General features: G+C 36.8%; 1 protein-coding gene across 2 annotated transcripts in view; it reads right to left on the minus strand.

The window, feature by feature from the left end:
- LOC129770071 (leucine-rich repeat-containing protein 15) overlaps positions 1 to 8,928 on the minus strand; it is a 166,988-nt gene extending 158,060 nt beyond the window's left edge. For both annotated transcript variants that reach the window (XM_055772689.1, XM_055772688.1), the window contains exon 1: positions 8,571 to 8,928. The gene's annotated coding sequence lies outside the window, so the exon portion shown is untranslated. The remainder of the gene's footprint in view (positions 1 to 8,570) is intronic.
- Positions 8,929 to 9,405: the final 477 nt, after the last annotated feature.

A 9,405-nucleotide genomic window follows, 5' to 3' on the forward strand; every position in this document is an offset into this window, starting at 1 on the left:
ATCGATTTCTCTACATCGACTCTCTCTTTGGGTCATAACTTAGCTGCAAATACATTCCCAGCTGTATTTACCAATGTGGAAAATAGGTCGGAACCTCATCTATCGGATTCTATAGCAAACTTAAATTGGAAAGTTTTTGCAGTCGAGTTATTAACTAAATAAAAAGTTGATGAAGAGAAATCGATCAAGTCACTTACACCCCCTACATTCTGAGCCCCTCATGGGTAATTTTACTGTTCTACGGCCTTTTTGCAAAGTATTATACAAATAAACCAAAATTAGCATCAAAGATTCCTTATCATGAAATAAATAGTCGTGTTATGAGCTAAATATTTTGATTGTGTTGTGTCATTCAACAGGAAGTCGAAGTCGGAGTCGGAGTCGGTGAAATTTTTCCAACTCCGACTCCGACTCCTAATACCATGAAATTCTTTCGGACTCCGACTCCGACTCCTCGACTCTGTTTACTCTCAGTTTACTCTGTTTAATTTGTTTACAACAGTATTCAGTATCAGAATCATTCAGAACCTTTCTATGTAATATACTTTCTAATTAACTCAAGTTTAAGGCAAACAGGAGCCGAAACAAGAAAAAAAATGTATAACTCTGTCATACTAAAATTTCAATAACCGGTTATTCAGTAATGAAAATTTCATTACCGGTAAAACCGGTATATTACTGGTAAAAAAAACCATTTTCTTGAAGAAACGGCAATTATGTTCGTACAGTACGAAGAGCATCGAATACCATTGTCATGTATTTACCTCTGATGCCCTCTGTACGAAAACTCTTGTCTGAGGGTTTTCATCAATCCGTTTGTAGACGTTGAGCTTGGACTGCACATTGATACCTTTGAATGCCGCAATCGTCGTCAAGTTTTTCCTTGATGCTCAACTGTTCTGCAGGCTCCGCATCGTCCAGTGGATTTTTCCTCCTGTTGTCCAGTTACTGAATCAATAGCAGAATCGTCAAATTTCATCAAGTCACTAACAATTTCAGATGCCTGATAGACTACGCCAAAGTCAATTATGTCCAGTGTCAAAAATTATCAAAATTTATTCACGAATGAAGAAATTAACTTTTTCCCAGTGTCGGACGAATTCTCTTCTGTTGAAATTCTCGTCTGTTGAATCATCATATCTGTCATGAGTATAACAAAAGAGTCGAGACGCGTGAACTTTACGTAATATAATGAACGAAAACAGCATGAATGAATTTCGAAAAGCCTGCATTCAGGCACTTTCCTTATTGTCAATAATTTCTGATGATTATCACGAAAGCCAAATTGATGCAGTGAATTTTTATTGAAAACGTGTTTTATTCCCATATTTAGAAAAAATTATAGGAGGTTGTGTCCAAGATACCACCGCATTGTTGGCGTAGAACTACGCTGTTATTTTATATAAGTCGCTTGTTTATACCTTCGGATATTATTCTATAATGATGTGAAATTTTCGAAACAACTGCTTAGTAGAATAATCTTTGAAATGGTTTTTCATTGTAGAATCAGTTGACGATAATTGATTGATGATTCATTCTTGCCCTTGCAAAACAATACACTAGCTGATCGTATATCGCAATTTATTTCATGTCAATGCATTGAAAATTTACCTCGAATGCTATTCCGGTGGCCTTTTTCGCAATTGACATAGACTCGGCTACGGTCGATTATATACATGTTACACCAGCACCATTATTCCACATCTCATAACTACATCAATATATCTTTGGCACCGAACGGAAACAACAACAATGACAACACTTGCAAGTATAAAATATCATGCTACATGTTATTTAGTATTGCCTCAAAGCAATCGAACCTCTAGGCATCGTTCGTACAACGTAAACCAAGCGCCAAACAAGCGTTCGCCATAGCATGCATACAGAACCATACATTGGTGGCTTGAAGCTAATAGGAATACAAATACTTCTCATCATTTTGCGCTATTCTCAAAAGAAACGCTTTTGTTAATATACAGGCCTCAAAGAAAGTTGCGTTACTTTCTCATGCTCGAGAGAAGCGCAACTGTCACCCTTAGTGGAGGAATGTTTGCTACTGGTAAGCGAAACCTAATCACATACAACACTCCAGAACGACATTTACTTTCTTGATGCCTAAACAAGCGAAATAGACTCTTTTTGTTAATATCAACCACCAACCTCGAAAACAGTAGCAATGCTTCATTATTATCAATATTAGCCCAAATGCAATCCTAGTTGACCTAAACCTAAATAACTTATAACATTCCAGTAATACATTCAAGATGCTTGGTATTCCCCAAATATTTTTTGGAGCATAACCTTAACGCCTGCTTCGCCATAACGTCAGTTTAATGCATTGATGTATTCTCAAAAGCACCAAAGAAGCCGTTTACATTTTCGACCGACGTGCCGAAATCGCCTATTTTGCTGTTGTTCGTTGCGGTGTCACACTCGCGAAGGCTCGGTTCAGTGCGAGCGTTTTTCACTGCACCAACATCGCGTGCATCATTAGATGACGCTTGCCTCGAAATCTTATTGCTCCTGGCAATGCGTTCGTTTTTTGCAGGGCTCGGACCTGTCTTCCTTTTCTTCTTGCTCATCACACACTACGTGAAGCGTCCAATTTATGACGCGGAAAGAAAAACACACGATACGAATAACGCGAAAAACGAACAGAAAAAGCAAACGACGATATCCGAGTTGGATTACCACTGGTGGGGTCCAATTTTAGATCGAAGCGCAGCGAAAGCAAAGTGAACTGGATTGCTCAACAGTCCGATGCCGAATGAAAGTTTGCCTCAGCGAGATCAACTGTTTATACTCAAGGGAAATATTCCCTTTCATTCTTCTATTTTTCCTTTGTTCACGGCGACTTCAAATCCTACGATTTCCCCTTCGTTGGGCGTCGATAAGTTGCTCGTTATTGACAGCTCTGTTCGGGAAAGCACACAAATGGACAGAACAAATGTATGGAAAAATGGAAACGCCCAAAGTTTTCATGAATTTTAACCATTTACAAACCAGGGGATTCTGATGTATAGCATATGAAACAAATCTTAGGGAATTTCCGATTCGTTTAGTATGTAAATCACTAAAATCCGTTCGCGGCAAAAATATTTATTAACGTTAATTTTATTTCATAAAAACGTGACCTGTTTTCTGATTTGGCACCCTTAATGAAAGACATAGTTCTACGTCAAAAAAAAAAAAAGAAAGGACCAGGGATCAGGAAAAGGCAACACTGTGGGTTTCGTTGAACGTTGACCGTTTTGCGGTGGTGAGCAGTTAAGCGACCAAAATAGCATCGGAATACGATATTCGTATTCCAATTGGCATTCTTCTGCTTTTGCAGCCCTTTCACTCAATATGCATTACTTAGGAATTTTCTATCGTTACTGGTCATTTAGAGCCAGTATTATTAAATCCGAAATCGAAACAAGATTAGCTTCATTTGCCGTTCGATTATTATTTTCACCCATTGCCCATATAATTGGGGATGTATGTCGTTTCCGGACAATCGGAAGTAGATTCATGAAACATAGTCAAAGAGTTATACTATACATTTCAATGCCGAAGTCATCAAAAACAAAAATTTTATGTGATAAACGGCCTTTCCTTACCATTAATCGACTTCACTCTCAATTATTTGACGTTGAATTTTATGCTTTGATTTTCACTCACAAGCAGTGATATTCAATTTCAACGTTTTGAATATCGTGACGGAAATGAAAAATGAACTTCATGGCATGTTGATATTGATGTTCATTCCACTCGTGTTCATTGAAGGTGTTGTTTCATACTTATCGATTCTCGCTTGAGCAGTAGGTTATCAATACAAGATAGGCTGAAATATCCCCGCATTTCAATGTGAACGTGAATATTATCGGCACTGATTGTGTCACGATTACGAGCAGAATGATTATTAATATACGCGAACATAGCTGCACATACTAAACGCCTTTCTGCAATACTTTCAATCAGGGCTTGAAGTAGCTGCCTCGAAATTTTTGATGGTTGCTCCGATAGCCATTCTAGCATAAATTGCAATCCGACGTCAGCTTCACAAAGGGTGCAGTTCTTCCGGCATAACAGCTCTACAGTGACCAGAACTGGTTCGAGGGCATCAACCAATTCCTTTATCGTTGTTAGTTCTTCATCACCGAAGCTTATTAACATCGAAGCTGTCAGGCATATCCATTCCGTTACATACAATAAAATTTGTGTAACTTGGCATTTTCGAATATTATTCCGTTACAAAATCAGGGGATCTGCGACTATATACAGATTGGAAGGGCCCTTATTGGACGTTTTATCAAACATATTTTTCCAATTTTGGTTTTCTTACCACAGTTACAACGAGAAACATAAGTCAAAACGCGTTTTTCTCGAAACCATTTTTTTTTCACCTGACGGTTAATTTATTTCAGGATCTATACGACCGATCAACTAACTAGTAAATTTATTATCGAATCATTTTTTTTTTTCGAGCATTAACAATACAACGGTTTTTGTCCCAATGCTTGGAAGCATTATATGGTAACACTAAATGTGTATATTATGTAAATTTTCGTCAGGGTTCCTATTATGTTAACAAATATTAAAAATACTTTATTTTTTCTTGGCATTATAAATGCTAAAGTAATTCTATAATAGGGCTCTGGGGACCATTGTACAATTGAATGTTGCGTTTAATGTAGTTCTCTGATTTCTCGAATAATAAATGCCTAAAATCATACAAGAAAAATCTCAAACGCATTCAATTAGATGAAAAAAAAAGTAAACTTATATATTTTATTTTTTTATTTCAAAATAAAAATGACGATTAAATGACGGTTTTTGTCCCAATGCTTGGAAGCATTATATGGTAACACTAAATGTGTATATTATGTAAATTTTCGTCAGGGTTCCTATTATGTTAACAAATATTAAAAATACTTTATTTTTTCTTGGCATTATAAATGCTAAAGTAATTCTATAATAGGGCTCTGGGGACCATTGTACAATTGAATGTTGCGTTTAATGTAGTTCTCTGATTTCTCGAATAATAAATGCCTAAAATCATACAAGAAAAATCTCAAACGCATTCAATTAGATGAAAAAAAAAGTAAACTTATATATTTTATTTTTTTATTTCAAAATAAAAATGACGATTACAGTGGAACGCCGATTATCCGCGAGCGGATGATCCACGGTGCGAAATATCCGCGAAAGCGAATTCCATAGTAATTCTATAGAGCTTCCCAAAATTTGTCGGTGTGACGTAAGGATTTGCTCTTTTATTTTGGTCATAGCTTTCATATTATTTGACCACTTGTGCACACGACCTTACAGATGGAAAGTTTAATGATTCATATATTGATAAAACATAGTTTTCAGGCTGAAATATCCTTTTTTCGTGTTACCGTCAAAGTTCTCATTTTTGCATTCCTATTTCAACCTTGAAACCCTAATATATTTAATGCAGAAGAAAGTTATTCCAGTTATTCCTATTCCACAAAAAACATTAACATGAAAAACATTTGACATGAAAAAAGAAATCCATATAAAACCCAAATATTGGCAGTTTATTACTGGTCGTGAAACTAACGATTTTGTTCTAGATCGATGAACATCCAGAGAACATTTTTGGAATAAATTAAAATAGAACGGTAGATTCAGAATAACACGATTGTTACATTTGCTAAGGCTTTCCAATATAATGGAAACATGCCATATTTCTCACTATATAAATTATATCCATAATTTCGACTTTTTTGAACGCTTTTATTAAGTACGCAACACTCTGTTTGACGAATGCACATTTTGAGTAATAATGAACATTTCAAATTGTTCATTAATATCACAAATAAATTGGTAATGATCAACTAAAAAAAAAATCCCTCCCAAAAACATCATAACAAACTTGAAAAAGTTGATGGGTCTGGGCCTAGGGGCACGAACGGGATCTTGACATAGGACTGTGATTGTGTGTAATAATTGCATTTGAATTGAGTTTTGTTCATTGTTCAAAATTTGTATTTTTTTTTCTTTTTTGACTCATCAAGTTGAAGCCCTGAAAACATGCGTTAGTATACCCTTTCGAACTTCTAAATCAGCAGCCAGTTAAATTTATTAATGGCTTTTTTCATAAACCAAACAACATGCTCGATAAAATGACATCCTGCCTACAATTACAAAATTATTAGTAGCAAGACCTACACCATGAAACGTGAATTGAGCACGAATTGATTGGACAACAACCTGAACTCCAGTCTAATAAAATTTCTATCAACGTTTAACCTTTTGAGCCAGGCTCTCGTCAAATCTTTGGGGACTGATAAATGCCTCTTAGCGACAAATCGAGAATAATTCATAATACGCATCTAATCACATTGTGAGCTAACGCCGAAATGTGGGCAAACAATGCACGTTGCGTTTGTAAGGGAAAACGAGTGACTACTAAAATCGAAAAAAGAACATACCCAATTCAATCGTTAAATTGTTAACTTTTTTTTACTACATTCACTGTTCTTGTCTTAAGCAAAAAAAAATCTGGATAAATAAAAACACAATATATATCGCAATGACGATTTTGAGTAATACACGTTTGGAAACTCTTAATAAATCGTTACATTTTTTGTAGAGTTACCCTCCTATATAGAAATCAAAGACATAGTCCTATGTCAACAATAAATTTATATAGACAATTTCAAATATCTAGGCCCTGATTCTCGAATACACTTCACGGTGGAAACGAAATGAACGGCACGCCATTGAACTACGTTTTACGAGTTAGTGAAGTGTCGAAGATAGTGATGAGTTTTCAGGCAGAATGAGCACTTTTCAAATAAAAAATCATTAATGAAAATTATCTTCTTCGTATCAAACTGGTATTCAATGTGAGTGGAAACCTTTGTTTTCTTCATGTGGTATAATAATCCCATACAAAAATTTTATCTGAAGATAATTTGATATTATAATGATAAATTTAGTGGGAAACTAATCTCGCATCCAGATGTCGACACCGTACCGTTGTCATCGCGAATGCGTTTCATACCGTTTCCACCGTGAAGTGTATTCGTAGTGTATTCGAGAATCAGGCCCCTAATATAATCTTTAACAAACAAAACTATTGATCAATAGGTTAGCTTGTAAAGCACGGAAAAAAAATTATTTGAAATTGGTCAAATCAAAAAATATAAACAAAATATTTCGTGTTGTATACGATCAACCTAAAACCTATATTTTGTTATTCGTCAACCGTACCGGTTTTTTTTTTGTAGCACATTGAAAGTCTCTGAAAAACGATAATAAATGTTTAATAAAAGTTGATTTTGTATTCATATAACTGCTCAAAACACCATTCACATTTACGGTGCTATATTGGAATATGCTTCTTTCGAGGACACAAAATGGACAAACAATGAAATTCAATTTAACTGCTTTAAATTGATATACAATGTTTGTAGTATATGGGATTTACGTTGATCAGCACACACTTCCATCTCAAAACTACTATCTTCCACTTTGACATAAAGATAATCAGTTTATTCAGCACCACCCAAAAATTCTCACTCCAATTACCAGTCGACAAATGATTTCTTCCTGGTTTTGTGCTCTTGTTAGGCAAAGATAAAACACTACACACACACATCATGCATACAATGAAAGCAGACGATCGAAGCGACGCAAAATGTCTCCCTCGGCCACCGAGCCGGTGGGTGCATAATAGGAGGCAGACAATTCATTCAAATTATCCTCCATTCATTTTTCATCAGCCGCTTCGTTCCATTCGCTAACTGTTTTCATCACATCCAACAGTATGACATCCATATACACATATCGGGAGGAGACACATAGCACTAGCGGCGGGTCGTTTGTCTGTCGTTCGATGATGATAATATGCACTAACACTTGAGGATGGTTATCTTGATGGGTTGAAGTAATTCGTTCTAATCCGGGTCTATTTTAACTCAATTCACGAATTGAATGAAATATTCTTTTGACCAGTTAACATGGTCACTGAATTTACTCCCTTCGAGCAGCGGCAAGAGCAAAAGAACGTCATCAAAATCCGCAACAATCTTTCAGACTTTTGACTTTTTTCAGTCTTTGTTATAACACAGGATCACAGGGCAAATATTTCATCCACTGGCAGTAGGATGACCGGAACCTATCACAACACTGTCACTACGTTTCGCTCGACTGGTTTCCGGTAAATGCGAAATAAAACACAAAACCATCACGCAAACAAAAAAAATCTTCACTCCTGATATTCACCAACCGGTCGAACATTGGCGGGAATCAGATTATCCGATTATCTATACCTCTCCCGCTGGGGAAACCGTATTGACCAACCGAGGGAAGCAAAACATTGTGAGAAATCAGCACCTTTTTCAGCACCCTGCCAGCAGCTACGGTCTTTGTCCTTGAAGAACTTCCCCGATTGCTTTTTATTGCTGCGCTCCTTCTCACCCACAACACGCATAAAGCACCTTTCGCCTTTGGGCGAGGAATTCAATTACCCGAATATAAAAAAGAATACACACCACACTGAGCTGTGGAATGGAAGAATTTGGGTATCCCCAACAGACGATAGCGGTTATTACCTTCGAATACACACAGCACTGAGCGTGTCTTCCTGCGAGAAAACGCGAGTCCGCGCGCACCGAATCTAACAAAAGAAAACTTAGGTTTTTTTTCTTCCTCGATACTCGACTGCCACCAGAAGCACTCTCAACAAAGGATATACTGAAACACACGCTTGGAAAAATATCTCGGGGAATGGAAAAAAAAAGTTTTTGAAAAAGTGTTAGTGTATCCTTTTTTTTTGGGCAGATAGATCAGAAACAACACCTTTCGGAGTACGGAACGAAAAATAAAACACGTTCACTCGGCAACGAGCGCTTTTCTCTACTGAACTGAAACTGAACTGATAGAACGACCCCACCACACCAGTCTAAGCCAAGCTGCTTCCATTCATTATATAGATGGGCGCCTCTCCGTTTCCAGAAATTGCCCCCAGCGGCAATCCACCAGTTGCAGGATGGATCGGAGAGGATGAAAGTGAGATAGAGAGGAAGACCACACTCTGCGCTCAATATGGGAGAGTTCTCTTCGCACGAGTTGAGAGTCAAGAAAAAGGATATACAGGGTGACACGTTGGGCCGAAAGGCAGGATGTTCGAAATTTTTCGAACTCAGTCCACCATTAGCCGTGCGTCTCCATTGCAAATGAAAAATGAAATTAATGGAAAACTAACGATGTTGGGAAAACTTATAATGTTTAATAAACGATGTTTCTACATTAACTTTTCTGATAGTATAGATCAAATAGGATAGTCTACTGAAAACGTAACATGCTTCAAAACTAATGTGATGGCATTGACAGGACGAATGTATGAAACCCCTACGATACGAAAAATAAAAACTATTGGTTGGTCGC

The sequence above is a fragment of the Toxorhynchites rutilus genome, chromosome 2 (assembly GCF_029784135.1).
Source record: "Toxorhynchites rutilus septentrionalis strain SRP chromosome 2, ASM2978413v1, whole genome shotgun sequence".
In the NCBI taxonomy this organism is placed as follows: domain Eukaryota; kingdom Metazoa; phylum Arthropoda; class Insecta; order Diptera; family Culicidae; genus Toxorhynchites; species Toxorhynchites rutilus.